Genomic DNA, 12,026 nt, shown 5'->3' with positions numbered 1-12,026 from the left:
GAATACATTCCAAGATGGCAGATGAAGTGAGTGAAATGTTGTCTCTACTAAATAGCTTGTTTGTGTCTGAAAGTGTCCCTGATGAGTTAAAGATTGCTATAGTTCAACCACTTCTGAAGAAAACTATCTTTAGATCACTCTGTTTTGAATTACTATAGACCAATCTCAAAAATATTTGAGAAAGCTTAGGGTTAGGATCTTAGCAAATGTTAGAAGTAGTAAAGGACAGTAGGGGTACTTATGATTCGTTGATGGCCAATGATGCTGGAGAGTTCTCCATTTCAGTGCAGCTTTTGATCAATTGATCACTCAGTTTTTAATTAACACAATGAAGAGATGGCTGGGAATATCTGGGGTGGCTTTAGACTGCTATATTTCCTACTTGTCAAATAGGAAATGTGCAGTGTCTGTTAGAGATTAGGTGTCCTCTTCCTTAACAATGAATTGTGGTGTTCCGCAAGGTTCCCTGTTAGGGCCAATATTGTTTTCATTGAATATGTTACCTCGTTTATGCGATTCGACAACACAACATTCATTTTCTTTCCTATGTAGATTATTAACAATTGTATTTATATTTGAATCCCAATTGTCCCAATAGCTTAATTGTTCCTCAAGCATGTATTGCAGTCATAAAAAAATGTGAGGGCAAACGGTAGGGTTAAATACTGTTAAAACGGGGTTTGTTATAATCAGTTATGGTTTAAAAAGAAGTCAGCACCACAAAGGTGGTCCCAAATATATGCAGGTGATGCAAATTTTAGGGGTCATTTTTGTTGCAAATTTAACATTTTAATCGTCAAGCAGTTAGTTCAGACTTGTTTGTATCAGTTACGGAAAATTTCCAAGGTTAGACATGTCTTACATTTTATGAATACAGAGAAGCATATACAGTACATGTTTTTATTTAATCTCACCTTAATTATTGTAATGCACTGTTTTAAAATTTAAATCAACATACTTTAGCACGGCTACAATTAGTGCAAAACGCTTCAGCTAGACTTTTGACACAAACTACACATTCCAGTCATATTACTCCAGTTCTAACTTCTTTGCATTTGTTACCAATTCATTTCAGAGTTGATTTTAAGATTTTATTAACCACACATAAAGGCTTGGTGCAAGAGTATCTAGCAGAATTCTAAATTAAGACCTTATGAAACAATTAGACCTGTGCTGTTCTGATGCAAAACTAAAAGGCGACAGAGCATTTGTTGTGAAGGCCCCACAATAATGGAACAGAACGTCCTGGGATATAAGATCTGCTGAATCTGTTTTTAAGTCTTGTCTAAACAGTCATTTTTATAGACTTGCATATACACTTATGTGAATGTGTTATTTATTGAATGTGTTTTGATTTTTTGATTTGTGAAGCACTTTGTGCTATATTGCTAAAAGGTCCTACCCAAATAAAGACATTATTATTATTATTATTATCATAAATGTTGATTATAAAAATACTTATTTCATTCAATACTGACAATTGCAACATGCAAACACCAAACTCTATTGGAATCAATTGTGAGTCTCGCTGTTTGTATGACACGTTCTAAATCAGATGCTGCTTTAGAAGACAGCTGCCTATGTAGACAGTAGACAGGAAGGCAGCTCGCTAGAGTTTGGAACAGAGCTGGTGTGAGCAAAGAGATTTTAATATGACAAAAAGTAAATGTTTCAGGCATGAGAATACATTGTACTGTATTTTGACACAGATGAACAGGATTGTTGTAAAACAGCAGTGGGCGTTCGGTCTGAACACGCTTGTAATCGCAGCGTTTGGCAGCAGCACGCTCACGAGTCCAGATGAAAAAAACCAAAGCTTTGCTCGTGACATCCCACTGGTGCAGCTTAAGAGCGTCGTGACTTACACTCGCTGCACAAATAAAACACGGGAAAATATCTGTGATATATAAGTGACACACACGCTGAACAGATGAACAGAAGGATTTTCCCTCCTTTCTCTGATGTTCTCTGTCTTATCATCTGCAATTATATCACAATTAAACCAAAAAATGCAGACATTAGAAGACACATTACCTCATGGTCATAGTTTTAATACAGTACTGATTCACCAGATTTGACATGTTTTACTTGCGTTTTACATATTTATCAGCATGAATGTATGTGATGAAGTCTGAGAGTCCAGAGCGAAGCAGCAGGCAGTATGGGGACTGTGTGTTGTGACCTTGGCCTGAATCTACAGCTTCTCTTTGACCTGATTTAAGTTCCTGCCCTTACAGTAACATCAGATGTTCATGACCTGAAGGAAAAGTAGCACAAATGTGCATAAGTTCTAGAGCAGGACTCCCTCAATGATCTAGAACCGTATTTCTTAACTGGTGGGTCATGACCCAAAAATGGGTCGCAGGTCAGCTTGGATAGGGTCGCAAACAACAGGGAAATGCAAATAACCATAAAACCATACAAAATTAGGTTAGAAAAATGATTAGGATTATCAACGTTTAAAGGCAGGAGAGAAAACATCCAGTATCTTGTGTTTTCGACATCAACAACATACAGTTGTGCTCAAAAGTTTGCATACCCTTGGAGAATTGGTAATATATGTACCATTTTTAAAGAAAACATGTGTGAGCAGGCAAAACACATTTCTTTTATTTCTTATGGGATTCATATTCAACTGTAGGTTATAACAGAATGGCACAATCATAAAACAAAACATGGCAACAATGAAAAAATGAAATGACCCCTGTTCAAAAGTCTGCATACCCTTAGTTCTTAATACTGTGTATTGCCCCCTTTAGCATCAATGACAGCGTGCAGTCTTTTGTAATAGTTGTCTATGAGGCCCCAAATTCTTGCAGGTGGTATAGCTGCCCATTCATCTTGGCAAAATGCCTCCAGGTCATGCAAAGTCTTTGGTCGTCTTGCATGAACCGCACATTTGAGATCTCCCCAGAGTGGCTCGATGATATTAAGGTCAGGAGACTGTGATGGCCACTCCAGAACCTTCACCTTTTTCTGCTGTAACCACTGGAGGATCAACTTGACCTTGTGCTTAGGGTCATTGTCATGCTGGAAAGTCCAAGAGCGTCCCATGCGCAGCTTTCGTGCAGAAGAATGCAAATTGTCTGCCAGTATTTTCTGATAACATGCTGAATTCATCTTGCCATCAATTTTCACCAGATTCCCCGTGCCTTTAGAGCTCACACACCCCCAAAACATCAGTGAGCCACCACCATGCTTCACAGTGGGGATGGTATTCTTTTCACTATAGGCCTTGTTGACCCCTCTCCAAACATAGCGCTTATGGTTGACCATAAAGCTCTATTTTGGTCTCATCACTCCAAATTACAGTGTGCCAGAAGCTGAGAGGCGTGTCAAGGTGTTGTCGGGCATATTGTAACCGGGCTTTTTTGTGGCATTGGCGCAGTAAAGGCTTCTTTCTGGCAACTCGACCATGCAGCTCATTTTTGTTCAAGTATCGTCGTATTGTGCTCCTTGAAACAACCACACTGTCTTTTTCCAGAGCAGCCTGTATTTCTCCTGAGGTTACCTGTGGGTTTTTCTTTGTATCCTGAACAATTCTTCTGGCAGTTGTGGCTGAAATCTTTCTTGGTCTACCTGACCTTGGCTTGGTATCAAGAGATCCCTGAATTTTCCACTTCTTAATAAGTGATTGAACAGTACTGACTGGCATTTTCAAGGCTTTGATATCTTTTTATATCCTTTTCCATCTTTATAAAGTTCCATTACCTTGTTACGCAGGTCTTTTGACAGTTCTTTTCTGCTCCCCATGGCTCAGTATCTAGCCTGCTCAGTGCATCCACGTGAGAGCTAACAAACTCATTGACTATTTATACACAGACGCTAATTGCAATTTAAAAAGCCACAGGTGTGGGAAATTAACCTTTAATTGCCATTTAAACCTGTGTGTGTCACCTTGTGTGTCTGTAACAAGGCCAAACATTCAAGGGTGTGTAAACTTTTGATCAGGGCCATTTGGGTGATTTCTGTTATCATTATGATTTAAAAAGGAGCCAAACAACTATGTGATAATAAATGGCTTCATATGATCACTATCCTTAAATAAAAGACAGTTTTTTTGCATGATCAGTCATATTCTCAAAATCAATGCCAAAATGTCACAATTTCTGCCAGGGTATGCAAACTTTTGAGCACAACTGTAAATAGTCACTTAATATATGCCCTTATACTCGAAAACCATAAATAAAACTATGCACGATAAAATAAATTTCTCAGTCCAGCTCAATCTCAATCCTACAATGCCCTGTAGAGTTCCAGTGTGAGTCAAACACACCTGGCTGAACCAGGAGACAGTAGCAGGGTTTCCAACTACGTATTTGTATGTGAATTTTGGGATGTCTTATAAAACATGCTGGATGGAAACGGCAAGATGTTTAAATGAGGACCCTCTAACATGAATCGCACTAACCCAACCTTACCCTAACATAACTACAACACCTTGGTAGCAGCAAAAGGATTTTACCCTCTAGTCATTCCCAGAAGGCAGGTCTCCAAGAGCAGGACTGAGATCATTCAGTCTTGGTCCTCCTCAATTTTCTACACTCTTAATAATAACAGTTCATCAATGATTCTTGAATTCAGCAGAACCCTCTTCTAATCAAGAACCATTTTTGGCTGTATAGAGTTCCTTTATGGTTCTCTGTAGATGAAATTTGATGTTTCATTATTGGTTCTTTATATCATTTGGTCTTATGTTTGGTAAATATAACATTTGGTTGCCGGGTTCTTTAACCCTTTAAACTCTGAAGGTGTTGTTAAATATTTCCTGTTTCAGTAGCATACCCAAAATTAAAGGCTTATAATTCAACAAAAAACAAGGAGGGTCAAGTGTTTGGTATCATTGTAAAGAAAACTTTTCAATATTTTTAATGATATAGATGATATGATACATTCTGAGACTCAGCCTCAGAAACTGCTGAAAAAAAAAATGAGCCAAAAAATTTGCCTTTTGTCTTATTTTTCTTATTTTTCATTATATTTCTCTGGGTGTAAATAAGGTGGCTCCGAAAAACTGATTTAGTTTTGTTCCCAATCATGTCACCTGTGTATGAGAAAAATGTTGTGTTGATAAGACAAAGCAATCAAAAGTTATAGCATTACAAAAATAATTTATAATAGTGTCCAAAAACATCTCCAAACAAATAAAACATAATAATTGTACATAAGAACTAATTACACATGCAAACACAACAATGACTAAAGGTTTGCATAGCATGCGGACATGATTTTAGTAATGAGATTTCACAGAATGAGTTTCATTCTGTGTCATTTGAGTCATCATTGAGTCTGTGTCATGTATTTGGCGCCATCTCCTGGTGGCCATATGTAACATTGTGCTTCATGTGGATTATCTAATGATCTATACATCTGATTATCTTGTGTGTGGACTCGTTTGAAAGATAATCACCTCCTCTAAGTAATGATATGTGATATTTTATGTTCCATATTCTACTCTTTGAGAGCTTATCAACAACATTTGACACATGGTTATTTGATCAGTTTGATGTTTTTACTAATTACAATACTATGTACAGTACAAATTTTTAAATAAATTATCAAAATTGAACACTTGATCAGTTTTGGTCATAATGTCTACATGCATTAGAAAGTAGAGATTCTACGCTTTCAAACGATACCTATTTTGTGTTGGTCAAGACTGTAGTTATTAATATTTTGACAATTTTTTCTTTCTCGCCCATCCGAGCTTAAAGGGTTAAAGCAGAACATAAATGCTTTTTTTAAAGAACTATGTGGAACTTCAAAATGTTCTCCAGTGCCATCAGAATATTAAAATCTTTTTGGCTCTAACTGGAACCTTTATTTTTAAGTGTAAGCATAGAACAAAAGAAGGAATATTTGCCAACGGATGCAGAATACAGCAGAACAAACTGCACAAAATACTGTCTCTCACAATGCAATGAGTTCCTGCCCTTCTATATAAAGCAGTATAAAACATTTCAGATGCTCAGGTTCTTTTTTGTAATATCACATTTGCTCACATCAGACCTCAGCACATTGTTTAGCTTCAGGTGAGAGTTGAACATGTCAGCTGTTTAACAGAAACAGAGTAGTTCATACAGCTCAACAGAGTTCTGGAACTAAACTTTTGGGAATAAATCTAGTGGACAGATCAGTCCACTCATAACAGAAGCATTATACTGAGTCAAATCCATTTCTGTGTCTCTCATGTCAATAAAACTGATCAAACCCTGAACACTTTGTAATCTGATTACTAAGTATATCGTAACTGTAACCTGATTACCTTAAAATAGTGCTATACATTATTTAAATTCTTGTAATCAGATTACAATTACTGACTTTCAATTAATTACTTTGGAGTACTTGGGTTACACATGTAGATTACATTTAAACAGTAAAATAGATACATTTAACATTAAAGTAACTTAAAAGTAAAATATTATGGCAGAGTAAAACAAATCTACTGGCTTTTATTAGCTCTGTTTGGAGTACAAAGGTCTTTGCATGTATTGATTCTGCAGTTTTAAGGGCCGTTCACAAAGGATGTGTGTTGCATTTTAAACAGGCAGATGGGCAAAGAAGAATGGAACTGAACAACAGTCTCACAACAACTCGTAATAACTCGTATGAGATGGCGAAATCATAAGATATCGTAGGACTTGTCTCCTATGAAAAGGTATGACTCACCAATAACAATAAGCTAATAAGACCAACCAATCAACAAACAGAATTTCAAAACGATACAATACGGGCATAACATTTTAGCACACCTTCTGTCCAACACTTGATTTTAAGAATAGAAATGTCTATGAACTAATTTGGTTACTCATTTCACATTAATTTATGCAATACACAAGACTGATGTGTGTCAGTAACCTGTAATGCACTGCACTCGTCTCACCTTTTTCCCATGGTACACAAGTGATATTGTAATGTTTGCAGGAAAGAGGCGAGAGAAGGAGGATCTAAGTGCAGGCTTTTTAATTAAAACTCAGAGAAATAAACATAACAGAACTCAAAACACGATAACAGAACAAACCATTACATCCATGAAAGGTTAACAACTGACAAAGACAGAGAACACAGGGCAATATATACACAAGAACTAACAAGGTTACCAAGACACAGCTGGAATTAATCAAGGGGAACACAGAGAACAGAGGCACAACAAAATCCAAAACCAATCTTCAAACTAAAAGTCTTTATCCTTCTAGTGACCTCTAGTGGCCGCTAGGGAGAATGTCCCAAGTGTTACAGAGCCCCCATCTAAGAAGCAGCTTCTGAGCTGCAGGAGGCGGAGGCTCTGGAGATGGAGCTACAGGAGGCAAGGGCTCAGGGGGTGGAGCCACAGGAGGCAGAGGTCTGGAGATGGAGCCACAGGAGGCAAGGGCTCAGGTGGAGGAGCTGCAGGAGGCAGAAGCTCAGGGGGCGGGCCTGCAGGAGGCTGAGACTCAGGGGGCGGGCCCGCAGGACAGAGATCAGCAGAATGGATTGCAGTCGATGGACAGAGGTCAGCAGACTGGACGACGGCCACTAGACAGGGATCATACTGGAAGTGGTTGGCCGCTGGACACTGAACAGTCTGGTAGCTTGTGTCTGACAGATGCGGACCACTGGATTGAGCAACAGACTGGTCGAAAGCTGCTGGGGACTGGACAGGATTGTTGATAGTCACAGGGGACCGAACAGGCTCGAAAGCCACCGTGAGCGGGACAAACTCATTGACTGCCTCAGGGAAATAAGACAGGCTCAATGAGTACGGGGAACTCGACAGGCTCAATGAGTACGGGGAACTCGACAGGCTCAATGAGTACGGGGAACTCGACAGGCTCAATGAGTACGGGGAACTCGACAGACTCGGGGAACTCGACAGACTCAATGAGTACGGGGAACTCGACAGGCTCAATGAGTACGGGGAACTCGACAGGCTCAATGAGTACGGGGAACTCGACAGGCTCAATGAGTACGGGGAACTCGACAGGCTCAATGAGTACGGGGAACTCGACAGACTCAATGAGTACGGGGAACTCGACAGACTCAATGAGTACGGGGAACTCGACAGACTCAATGAGTACGGGGAACTCGACAGACTCAATGAGTACGGGGAACTCGACAGACTCTGGGAACTCGACAGACTTGGGGAACTCGACAGACTCAGTGGTCGGGAGCGCTGGCAGCAACTGGGAAATGGCCTCCGTGGCTGGGAGTGCAGGCTGTGACGGGAGAACGGCCTCTGTAGCCGTGAGTGCAGGCTGCGACTGGAGCAGGGGCCCTTCTTCTCCTCCTCATCCAGATGGCTGGGAGCACTGCTGTGGGAATGGCCTCCGTGGCCGAGGACCGTGGCAGGTGTGGGCGCTGGCAGCGGCACAGAATTACTGCCATAGCCCACAGTGTAAGGAGATAATGTGAGCCTCAAAGCATAGTCAATGTTTTTGACCAAGGAAAGTTCACATCTGCCGCCTGGCAGACAGGATTTCACAGGCTCATTAAGTCCAAACCAATAGCAGTCCTTGAGACAAATATCTCCCCAATTGAAATCCCGGGCGACACTGCAGAACTGCTCTGTATATTGCTTGATGGAATCACCTCGTCTGAGAGACAACAACTGCCAAGCCACTAGATCCATAGTCTGGTCAGTTGTTCTGCAATGTTTTCAGGAAAGAGGAGCGAGAAGGAGGATCTATGTGCAGGCTTTTTAATTAAAATGCAGAGAAATAAACATAAAAGAACTCAAAACACGACTACAGAACAAACCATTACATCTGTGAAAGGTTAACAACTGACAGAGAGAACACAAGGGCAATATATACACAAGAACTAACAAGATTAACAAGACACAGCTGGAATCAATCAAGGGGAACACAGAGAACAGAGGCACAACAAAACCAATCTTCAAACTAAAAGTCTTTATCCTTATAGCGACCTCTAGTGGCCGCTAGGGAGAATGTCCCAAGTGTTACAGATATTCCTATTAAAATCATGATTAGGTTTAGGGTTAGGGTTTAAACTCAGGAAAGACTTTAATAATATTGGGTATTGGATTGTTTTTTTTCTCTACAGTGGTAAAAGTCAAACAGTCAAAATGTTACCATCTCATACTATTATTATAACTTGTCATGAGATCAAATTGGAACTGAATACAGGGGACGTGTTTCTAAAAGTTAACTTGGATTTTTTTACTTGATTTGGCATTTTAAAAACATTCCTGTAATGTAGTAAATTTTTATCCTCCCATCATATATGTTAATAAATTTGAAAAATATGAAATTCACAATTTTTAAAGATGGAAATCATATTCCTTAGGTTAATTTAGTTACAAGGTCACAATTAAAGGGGTCATATCATGAGGAATCAAATTTACCTTACTATTTTGACATATAAGAGGTAATTCTACTATAAAAACATACTGTACGTTTCAGAACTCAAAACTGAATCCCCAATGCAATAAAAGCATTTATTAAAACCAAACGGCAAAAAACGCCTCGTTCTCAACTTCCGTGACTTCCCTACGCCACAATGGGTACAATAATTCATGACAGCCTCTACAGCTCAAAAACATCAACACCTACATTACATCATCGCACCCCTGGCCCCGCCCACTGGTGCTACGGTTTGTAAACACAGAGAAAGAGCAGGACAGACAGGCCTAGTGTGGCCTCACTATTCCTGAACACCATAGAGGACTCATCTGGACTATATTTAATTATTTTTGTATATATTCATGCTCTAGACAGACGTCTTTGACCGTTGGGATATATCTTGTGCCGCTTTTAAAAGATGCAGTGTCAAGTTACAACTCTGAAGAGGAGATTTCAGCTGCTGTCCCTCTTGTTGTTTTGAGCACAAACGCATCATGGATGCATTATTTCGCCCATCTGCGCTATTTTTAAATGTTGGTGTATGTAAACTTACACTAGATGGATATCTTTGAACATTTTGATGCATTACCGGCTTCAGTGCATGATGATATTGGATGTGTGTGCTCATATTTCATATTTCAAATGTCATGTCTGTTTGATAGTTTATGATGCTGAGTGTTAACAGTTGTGCTTGAGATGAACATATTTCATATGCAATGCATATTTTCAGATGCAATGTGTTGGATGTTAGTCAATCATAACAGTGGCCGTTTACGTTGAAGTTTTAAGGAGGCGCTTAGGCCAAAACCGAGCGTTTCAGACAGAGGGCAGGGTGGAAAATGATTATATATTACTAAATTATGACTGTTTTAGTGCAAAAAAAAAAAAAACCTTACCAAAATTATCATTGGGCATCAGGGAAGATAATAAAACTATAAAAAAATAGCATTTCTTGACAACTTTAAAGTGAATATAGGGGTCCGTTTTAAACACGAGGCAACATTTTTACATAGAACAACAAATAAACGGTAGCAGAAGGAACACAAGAACACGTCCTGTGTGAACGAATCTTTATAGTGTAGAGCTTGAAAAGATCATTTTATACCATTCTGTTGTTTCCTGTGTCCAATGCAACACTCTACATGTAAAACAAACAACTACAGAACCTAAATTCAATCTAAAAGCTAAAAACACAGAGAATAGTGTAAAAGAGTTTAAACACAATCTAACAGTAACGGTAAAACCTAATTAATATGTACTGCATTAACATTACCTGATATATTGTATACAAACAAATACTGTAGCAGTACTATTGCCATACTCAATATCTATCCATATTGTTTATTTTTAGATCAGTCATTTAAATCCACATTCACTGCTGATCAAAATGAAGCATTTCTATTCGCTTGATTCTGTTGATTGCCAACAGGAAGAGCTGTAAAGTTTATTACTAAAGAGTGAAGAATGAGAGGCTGACTGCAGAGAAAATCAATAAGTGTGGCGGAACTCAAAATGAGGAAAAGACGAGATGGGAGAGAGACAGAGATCGACAGAAAGAGAGAGAGTTCAGTGAGCAGTGTTGAGGTTGTGGAGGTTAATGAAGTGTCGTACCTCTGTCAAACTCCACAATCAATCGGGCTCTTGGAAATCTGGCCAGTTCATTTGAATGGGATGGTGGAGTTTCTCTGTGTGTGTGTGTGTGTGTGTGTGTGTGTGTGTGATGACAACTGCTATTTTTCAGCGGTGTGTCGTGCAGTGATAAGCTATAATAGATCCGGAGCGTCTCAAGGTAAGTGTGGTTCAGGTGTGAGTGAGAAATGCTCTCTCTTCCACAGATAAGCGCAGTATTAACCTTGAACTTAATGAAGTGTGTCGTTGTGTGGACGTAATTAATGACACTGCCCTTGTAGGATGCTCTTTACTTCACAGCCGCTCACTGCAAACCGCTGGGAACCGGTTCCTGTGATCAGTACAGTCGGCCAATGACAGTGCAGTGAATCAGTACACACCAAAACTTCAAGCCATCTGAACGCAGCCAATCACATCGCGCTGACGTGTTTTATATCTGCATTGACGTCACACAACTACAACTTTCTCTTCATGTATTGAACACGCCCACACTGTACTAAATGTTACTCATTTACATGCTGGAGCAGAAAGGTTAATGCAATACATGTGATTTCACTGTAAAATATTGTGTAAAAAAAAAAGGTATGAGCTTATAATTTACAATGAAAACACATTTGTTGTAATTATGAACTGTATATACTGCAGTCACCAATATAACACACCATAATGACTAAAACATCACTATGTGTTAACAGTTTTAATAGTGCATATTTAAATAGGGGTATTTGATCCTTGTTTCATGCATCATATACTGATCAGCCGTTTCATGCAATGGAGTAAATATTATATTAATGGTTTAATCAGAGTATAGGCATGGGATCATAGTATAGAAACTTTCCCACAATAGAACAATGAGAAATACTCTATCAAATCAAGAAGATTTCGTTTTCTCTTCTGAGTCCGTGAGAACATCAGATTTCAAATGAAAAGAGTTCTGACTCCATCTGCTGGTCAATATTACACACTACACAGTCATGAGAGACTGAATGTGCACACTTTACCACTACTATCACCAGTAATTATAATAATATATTATTAGGCTTTTTTGCACTGGTC

The 12,026-nt window shown here is 39.1% G+C and overlaps 1 protein-coding gene across 3 annotated transcripts in view; it reads right to left on the bottom strand.

Moving 5' to 3' along the window:
* The window catches only part of LOC127409626 (serine/threonine-protein kinase PAK 5-like), an 82,537-nt gene that overhangs the window by 26,374 nt on the left and 44,137 nt on the right, over window positions 1-12,026 (bottom strand). The gene's annotated exons all lie outside the window — the stretch shown is intronic.

The sequence above is a fragment of the Myxocyprinus asiaticus genome, chromosome 19 (assembly GCF_019703515.2).
Source record: "Myxocyprinus asiaticus isolate MX2 ecotype Aquarium Trade chromosome 19, UBuf_Myxa_2, whole genome shotgun sequence".
Classification (NCBI taxonomy): domain Eukaryota; kingdom Metazoa; phylum Chordata; class Actinopteri; order Cypriniformes; family Catostomidae; genus Myxocyprinus; species Myxocyprinus asiaticus.
Note: the sequence above shows the minus strand (reverse complement) of the source record. Positions and strands in the feature narration are given on the sequence as shown.